Genomic DNA, 8,789 nt, shown 5'->3' with positions numbered 1-8,789 from the left:
TATATATTTTAGAATATGAACATAATATAATCAAAGAGATAAAAGCCCTGAATTTTTAAACAACCAAAATAAATTGATTTGAGCTATAAGTAAAAGATAAAACCTCGTTAACAATATGTGTTACTAAGCAATTACCTATTCATTGCATCACAAACACCAATATTTTGAGGAATGACTTAATTTTTCCCCAGAAAATGTTCTCTCTTTTCATGTATGTAGCTTTAGTCAAAAGAAGATTTGATGAAAGTATGGATAATTCTAATGAAAGGAAAAACAGAGTAGTATTTGAGATGTGAAGAAAAACTTGATGATCTCACAAGACATCTAAGAGTCTAATACTTCTATAAGACTCCAGCAATTCTCAAACTTTAGTCTTCACAGTAACCAGAATTTTAAAAACCTACATTCTTTGCCAAAAAATACATCTTTAAGAACTTTCTAATTGGAAAATGGAAAGATAATATAGGAGAGAGAGAGAGGAAAAAATGAATGTGACTTGAGAACGGAACTCTCTCAGCATTTCTTGCCCCAAGGTGTCATTCTAGGGAACCCTGTGTTTCTCTGAATATGGAACCCACCAGGGGACAGCTTCTTTATCTGTATCTCAATTAATTTCCTTGCTCAGTGTGGAAAAATTTCCTCCTCCAAAATTTAAGACATCCTTTTTCTTCTTATTTATTTAAGCTCTGCCCATCAGATCTATATTATTTGTTAAAAACTTCTTGTCCTGTGGTCCTTGCTTATGAGTTAAAGTTTGGGGGCTGTTCACTCCACCCCATGGTAATGAGAAAAATATGCTCTGTGGCGCCAACATTTCCTGGTAAAATTAATCTGCAAACCATTGCAACTGAAATAATTTCACTCATAATAATTTCTTAACCTTCTCTTTGCCATGACATTTTAACAAGGGTTAATAAAATAACATGTTCAGGCAAATGTTTCCTATCAGAGTCATCAGAAACTATTTTGAAAATAAGTTTTAGTTTTTGAATAAGGAAAGACAGACATTTAATTCCAGGCTTTAGGAGATACTATTACCTTAAGATTTCCGTAAAATTTATGTATTTGATTCATATTTGCTTCAAAAGAACACCTTTTCAATTTTTGACTTTTTTGAGTACTTCAGATTCTTACAAAATATGTTTATAAACAAAGGTTGATCAGACATAATAAGGATTAAGTGGCAAAAATAAGCCCCGTCTTTCACATTCCATATGACTGAGGCATGTGTTTAATATTATGGTAACACACAGGAGAGAATAATTCTGACCGATCTGATATGACCTGTGTGAAAATATTAAAGAAGTATATTTTTAACTGTTCCTTAGAGGTGCAATATGTATTTCTCTATACTGACACAAAATTTTCAAGATTACCAAAACTGCTTTTATAAAACATTCTTCCTTTGAATGTATATCTTAATCAATCACTCAAGGAAATTCCCAGAGTTTCAGCAAGAATTCACAGATGGTCATGCAGAAGTGAGTGTCCCACTCATGGAGTCATAAAAGCAACTTATAAAGAAATGGATCATAGATTTAGATAAGAAGTGGCGGTTATCCAAGCAGTCCACATTTTATACATGAGGACACTGAAAGTAAATGGCTTTCCAAAGTCAGAGTCGGCCTGAGGTTATAAAGCCTCTCTAGGGTGGCCTAATTCTCAGAGTTCATTTACTGGAACACAGAATAATGCAAAGTCAAATATCCTCTAGCTATGAGATAATAATTCTTAAATTTCTTTAACCACTATCTGAGTTGTGTTGAAATCAATTGTAGTAGTAGAAGTGTGCAGCTGTCCTCAGACTCTTCCCAACATCTTGAAGAAAACAAAAAATATTTGTATTATGATCATTTTTTTCCATGACAGCGAATTTGAAAGAACAACAAAATATTGCCAGGAACACTGAGAATATCTAATAATGAATCAAGATCAGATATAGCAACCTTTCTCAAATTTTATTTGGTAAACCTGCTGTCCTATGTACTTTGGAATAAATGAACATAATCTTTGGCAGAAAATTATTCTGTCGAAGAAAGTTTGTACTATTGATGCAGACAGTCTGCATCCGTCAGTTACTGCAATTGTTAATCATCATAGCAGCAGTGCTTAAAGAGCATTATTCAATAGTGTTTTCAATGTCAACAAGAAAAGTCAAGCTCTGTACAAAATTTGAAGAGATTTATTCTGAGCCAAATACAAGTGACCATGGCCTGTGACACAGCCCTACAGGAGGCCTGAGAACATGTGCCCAAGGTGGTTGGGATGCAGCTTGGTTTTATACATTTTAGGGAGGCATGAGACATCAATCAAATACATCTAAGAAATACAGTGGCTTGGTTCAGAAAGGTGGGACAACTCAAAGCAGTGGTGGGGAAGCGGGGGATGCTTCCGGGCTATAAGTAAATTTAAATATTTTCCACTTGACAGTTGGTTGAGTTCATCTGAAGACCTAGGATGGTTAGAAAGGAAATGTTCAGGTTAAGATAACAGATTGTGGAGACCAAAGTTCTTTTCACATCTTACAGTGGCTGCCCTTAGAGACAATAGATAACAAATGTTTTCTGTTAGTATCTTTAAGGTGCTAGACTTTTAGTTAATCTCTTCAGGATTGGGAGGGCCTAGAAGAAAAAGATCTAGCTTTGTTAATAGAGCTTCTTCACAGATGCAAATTTTTCCCCAGGGGTGGGGTGGGGGACAGCTTTGTAGGGCCATTTCAAGATATGGCAAAGAAACATGTTTAGTGGTAAAATATTTTTATTTTCTTCCTTGTCTCACAATGTTATGTCAGAGTCAGGTTGGAAAGTAAGTTACAATATATATAGGGTTAAATAAAACCCATCTGATGAGAATTTATGGTTTATAGGACATGACACCCCAGACCGCTTAGATAGGAATTTGGGCAAGATAAAAAATCAGAGCTTAGTTTTCATAAACTATACTACCGAAAGTATTTTCCAATACGATTTCCTAATGAAGACCCATTGCAATTTAAAACCCTTACTAACCTACATAAATATAAAAAATAAATGTTGATAACGAACAACATAAAATAAATAAATAAATGTTGAAAACAATGATATATGCAATCAGAAGACCTAAACAAAATACATTTAGAAATAAAAGAAGAAAGCAGTCCTAAGGAAGCGTTAATATAAATTATTTTCACTAATCAGATTGTTCGAATAGGAAAATCACTGAAATTGTAGAAAAGCAATAAGAAACAAAATTTTCAATTACATGTTTAGTGATAACTATGTACTAAGAACTGTGCTAGACATCGAATCATAGTTAAACACCTTCAAAATGACCACAGGGGAAGTGGTTGTTGTTTTTTTTTTTTTTGGAAGTAGTTGTTATTATCTTGATTTTATGAACCAGAAAAAATAAAATTAGGCCTCTGTTTATTACTCATGTATTCACTTATTCAAAAATAGTTTTTGGATATGTGATCATCTCATTCCAACTTAAAGTCTCTCACTGAATATTTGAGAATAATAACAGATCAGATAGTCTGTAAGACAAAAAAAAAATATATATATATATATATATATAGCTATGGGATGTCTGCTCTGCTATGTTTATGACTATTTGGTGAAGAAAGACATGGATAAGCGCCAAGGTCATGGAGTTTATAATCTACTAGAGGAGGTAAGTAGTTAAATACATTTTGCAGGCTTGGTAAGAATTAAGAGGTAAACTTAGATAGACGAAGAAATGGTGGGTAATAATATAAAATTTGGTGTTGCTGTTTTAAACATGTGATCAGGTTGACAGTTCTAATATGCTAGTACTTTTAGCCAACTACATCAAGTGAGGTAGAGAACCATGGTAATGACTGAGTGAGTGAATTTCAGACAGAGGAAGTACTGAGAACTAAGATCTGATAGGCAGATTACCCAAAGTGACCCACCTGGAAATTGATTTGAATCCTCTCCATAATAACTTCAGAGCCTGTCTTCTTATCCACTACAGAATGCTAGAACGTCTGATTTCCCATGACCTCACCAACATTGCACTATTTCAGACATTTTCAGTTTTAACAATTAAATAGCAAAAATAATGGCTTATGTTCTTTTCTATTGCAACTTATTACTAGTGAAGTTAAACATATTTTTATGAATATTTCTGTTATTAGTATTTATTTCTCTGTGAATTACTTATTCAGAGTTGTGTTAGTCTGTTTTCATACTGCTATAAAGAACTGCCCGAGACTGGATAACTTATAAAGGAAAGAGGTTAAATTGACTCACAGTTCAGCTTGTCTGGGGAGGCCTCAGGAAACTTAGAATCGTGGCAGGAGGCTGAGGAGAAGCAAGGCACCTTCTTCACAAGGTTACAGGTAGAAGAACGAATGCAAGAGGGACTACCTCATAAAATCATCAGATCTCGTGAGAACTTGCTTACTATCACGAGAACTGCATGGGGGAAACTGCCCCCATCATTCCATTGCCTCCACAGGGTTTCTAAATGTGGGGATTTGGGGGATTATAATTTAAGATGAGATTCTCTGTGTGGACACAGCCAAACCATATCAAGAATCTTTGTTTATTTTCCTACTAGGTTGTTGACTTTACACTTTCAACATATTAGGTTTGTGTAAAACTAATAGTGGTTTTTGCCATTACTTCCAATGGCAAAAGCTGCAATTACTTTTGCACCAACATAATACATGTGCGCACATACTTAAATATATACACATGCCTATCTATATAACTTATCAACACTTTAGCTAATTACTGCTATTGAAATATTTTTATCAGAATTTTTTTTATCACTTAGCTTTTTGACTGATGTATCATAATTGCAAATATTTTCGGATACATGTGATATTTTGATTCATGTATACAGTATGTAGTGATCAAATCAGGATAACTGGGATATCCATAACCTCAAACATTTATCGTATCTTTGTGTTGAGAACATTACCACTCTCTCTTCCAGCTATTTTGAAATGTACAATGAATTATGGTTAACTCTAAGTTTCCTACTACATTATCAAATACTAGAAGCCATTCCTTCTATCTAGCTACATTTCTGTAAACATTGACCAAATTTTCTTCATTCCCCTCCTCCTCCCTTTTATTCTCAATCTCTGGTAACCACCATTGTGCCCTCTACCGATTGAGATACACTTTTTAGCTCCCACATATGAGTGAGAACACGCAATGTTTATTTTTCTGTGCCTGACCTATTTCACTTATAATGAACTCCAGTTCCATCCAAGCTGCTGCACATGACAGAATTCCATTCTTTTTTACGAATAACACTTAGCTTTTTTTATGGGGTCTTATGTAGATGTTCTAAATTTATAAGTGAATACATATTTTGATTTTTTTCAAGGTTTAATTTGAACAACTAAAAATTCTGACATAAAATATCAGTTTTCCACACCATTTCAAAATAAAATTTTCCCTTGTTGTCTGTTACCTTCTGTTCCTCCCAACCATGATAATGACTTTTAAGATCTTCATTCTCAATTGGACTGTTGTGGAAGACCCCAACCATAATTATAATTTAATCTCTTCTATGCAATGCAATTTATACAAGGTGATTTTGATGGACTTTCACATTGTTATGTCATTTATTTACTCATATTCATGGAATATCACCCTTTTTTTCAGTAGCATCTTCCCATATGCATTTATTTTATTATTCCAAAATACCAGTGAGATATCTCACAAAATCATGGGCATAAAATCAAGTCAAAGCCATTGAGGATGTATTGTGTATCTGTTATCTGCCCATATACCCATCATTCACTGGGACAGGCATGAGGCTTGTTAAAAACCCTGAGAAGTCTTGCAGTAGATAAATTAGTTTACTAAGCATTTTTCAAATGTGTATAACTATAGATGGTAATTATTTTGTACAGCTCACTGAATCAATAGGGCTTGGCATGGTGGCTCATGCCTATAATTGTGGCACTTTGGGAGGCTAAGGCTGAAGAATTTCTTGAAGCCAGGAGTTCAAGACCAGCCTTGGCAACATAGTGAGACTCCACTTCCATAAAAATTAAAATATTAGCTAGTCATAATGGTGCACACCTGTAGTTCCAGTTACTGGGAAGGCTGAGACAGGGTGATGGCTTGAGCCCAGGAGTTTGAGGCTGCAGTGAGCTATGATCACACACATCACTGTACTTCAGCCTGCTCTACGGAGCAAGATGTTGTTTAAAAACAACAAAAAAATATGTTTCATTTGGGAAATGTTAGTGTCAAGAGAAAATTCATCAGCATAATGCAAAAAGTGTTCTGCATTTGATCTAACCGGAGTAATTACACTTGATTCTCTGGTTCCAACACTGGGAGTCAAGCCTGGGCCGCCTGTGGCCAACCACAAGTCCTAACCACTAGGCCACCACAGAAACAGAGTAGCCACAGTAGGAACTTAGGTTCTTGGCCTTTCTAACCCCAAAGAATGGGGAAAAGAGCCCCAGAGGCACAGTGAGTTTTACAGTTCAAATAGAACTCATGTACCCAAAGAGGGTGCAATAGTGCAGTTTATTAGGCAGAGCAAAAGGAACAGCTTCCACACCTGTGTGGAAGGGGATCCAGAGAGTATTCCAGCCCAGGCCGGGGCAGCTAGAGATTTTACCCATGAGTTATTTTCTCCCCATTCATGTTCTTGTCCAATAAGAGGGTTCTTTCAAACTTCCTCTGGATTGATTGATCTTCGACTCCATTACCGGTATTGACGACTGTTTTATAACCCTGAGTCACAGAGCTCTCACCTCCAAGAGCCAGAGGTGGGAAAGTCAGAGACAAAGCCCTTATCTGGCCTCCCAGAGGTGGGAAAGTAGAAACAAAGGGCCCTAGCCTGCGAGAGGCGGAAAAATGGAGAATTCCTGCACTCAAAACAATACCCCAGCCAACCCCAGGAAGTCCCCCTAACACAGTCCCTCAATACCTCTTCTTCTGAAACTACCCTCTGTGTGGCCAGTGTATTAATATACTAATCACAAAACACCTGCTATTCACTGCTTTTCAAACTTATTTATATTGTACTGCTTTACTTCCTACTAGGGAGTAGTAATGTTTATTCATTACTCCTTGTTGGATAGACCTGAACTTCATTGGAGATCCCACCTGAACAACAATCCCTACACAAAAATGTTCTGATGCCTTTCTTGAAAGGAATGCCTCAACATGTGTGGTATTTGAGAATACCTGGGCATTTTATCATACGTTGTGACTAAGTTGTTGGTAAAAAAAAAAATTCCACCTACTACCTAATTTTAGGAAGCATCTACACGATGGTACCTGTCCCAGCATCTGGGAGATGCTCAAGTGGAGTTTTGGACTAACACACTCTGCAGTGTAAGGAAGGTAGATGATCAAACTGGACTTCTTTCTCTCTGTATTAGCACTTTCAGTTATTTATTCTTGTTCTAATTAAATCTTTGGATGTGAGAAGTCCTCATTAATCCTGGTTAGTTTGAGTGATAAATAGGAGATAGATAAGAATATTTCTGCCCAGAGGGGAAAGGTAGTCAATAAATTAATCAATCTAAGTCATGATAAAATGGACCACAAACTATCCATTCATTTGTGTGTTAACTTGTTGTCACGGTAACAGACAACAAGTTAAAATCAATGATTTTAACAGAGCAATCGGAATGAGTCAGATGGCCTTTGCCAAGATAAATTTGTTACTACAGTTTGGCATATATATATATATATATATATATATATATATATATATATATATATATATATATTGAGACAGGCGCCAGGCTGTGGAGTGAAGCGGCGAAATCTCAGCTCACTGCAGTCTCCGCCTCCTGTGTTCACGCAATTCTCCTGCCTCAGCCTCCCGAGTAGCTGGGACTATAGGCACACACCACCACGCCCAGCTAATTTTTGTAGTTTTTAGTAGAGATGGGGTTTCACTATGTTGGCCAGGACGGTCTCGATCTCTTGACCTCGTGATCCGCCTGTCTCAGCCTCCCAAAATGCTGGGATTACAGACATGAGCCACCTCGCCCGGCTTGTTACTACATTTTGGATACCATCATGGGTTAAACAGACTATCATCGAGACCTCTTTTAATTGGGAAGATATAATCATAGATTTAACAATAAATTTCTTAGGTAAAAAGGCACTTATTTCTAATATTAGATAATTCTTACGTGTTGTCCCTTCTACTCACTTTCCTTCTCTCTTGGGACCACTAGCATTTTTTCTCCTAATATGGCAGAAAAATCTAAGAACAGGATGACAATAAAATGTTATGAAACCTGTATAGTTTTGTAAAATGTATTACTTAAAGAAAATATAAGTAAATAAAAGCCATGTTTATATTGAAATAAATTAAAGGATGGGCAAAGGTAGTGTCTAAGTTTTCTACTTATTGGCAATTCTATAAATTATAGTATTTAAAATATTTAAAAGAAAGCAATAGAACTGGCAGCAATTCATATAATAATTAAGAATATAGATAATAAAATTAGACATCAAATGTTAAATGACAACTTTACCTCATATGCTGAAGTGGTAATGACTATGTGCATTTTTTTATTGTCATAAAGTTGCTCGTAGTAAATCTTTATAATTCATTTAGAGTCTTCAGTCATAAGAAATCAGAAATCTATTATTTCTGATTCAGTAAGTTGTATTTTCTCTTTTATTCTTTATTGATATTTAAAGATGTATCAATTTTCCTATTCCATTCAAAGCATCAATTTATATTTTGTTGACATTTCTATATTTTTTCTCTTTCCTTTCCTTGACTTTAATTTTATGATTATTTTTTCTTTTCTTTTCTTTCTTTTTTTTTTTTTTGAGATG

The 8,789-nt window shown here is 35.3% G+C and overlaps 1 non-coding gene across 1 annotated transcript; it reads left to right on the top strand.

Annotated features, from left to right (window-relative positions):
- Nucleotides 1–3,440: 3,440 nt before the first annotated feature.
- On the top strand, nt 3,441–3,517 carry LOC118151928 (small nucleolar RNA SNORD81). The gene has a single exon (XR_004740319.1). It is a non-coding gene; the product is annotated as a small nucleolar RNA SNORD81 (small nucleolar RNA).
- The last annotated feature ends 5,272 nt before the right edge of the window (nt 3,518–8,789 follow it).

The sequence above is a fragment of the Callithrix jacchus genome, chromosome 2, assembly GCF_049354715.1.
Source record: "Callithrix jacchus isolate 240 chromosome 2, calJac240_pri, whole genome shotgun sequence".
NCBI lineage: Eukaryota > Metazoa > Chordata > Mammalia > Primates > Cebidae > Callithrix > Callithrix jacchus.
Note: the sequence above shows the minus strand (reverse complement) of the source record. Positions and strands in the feature narration are given on the sequence as shown.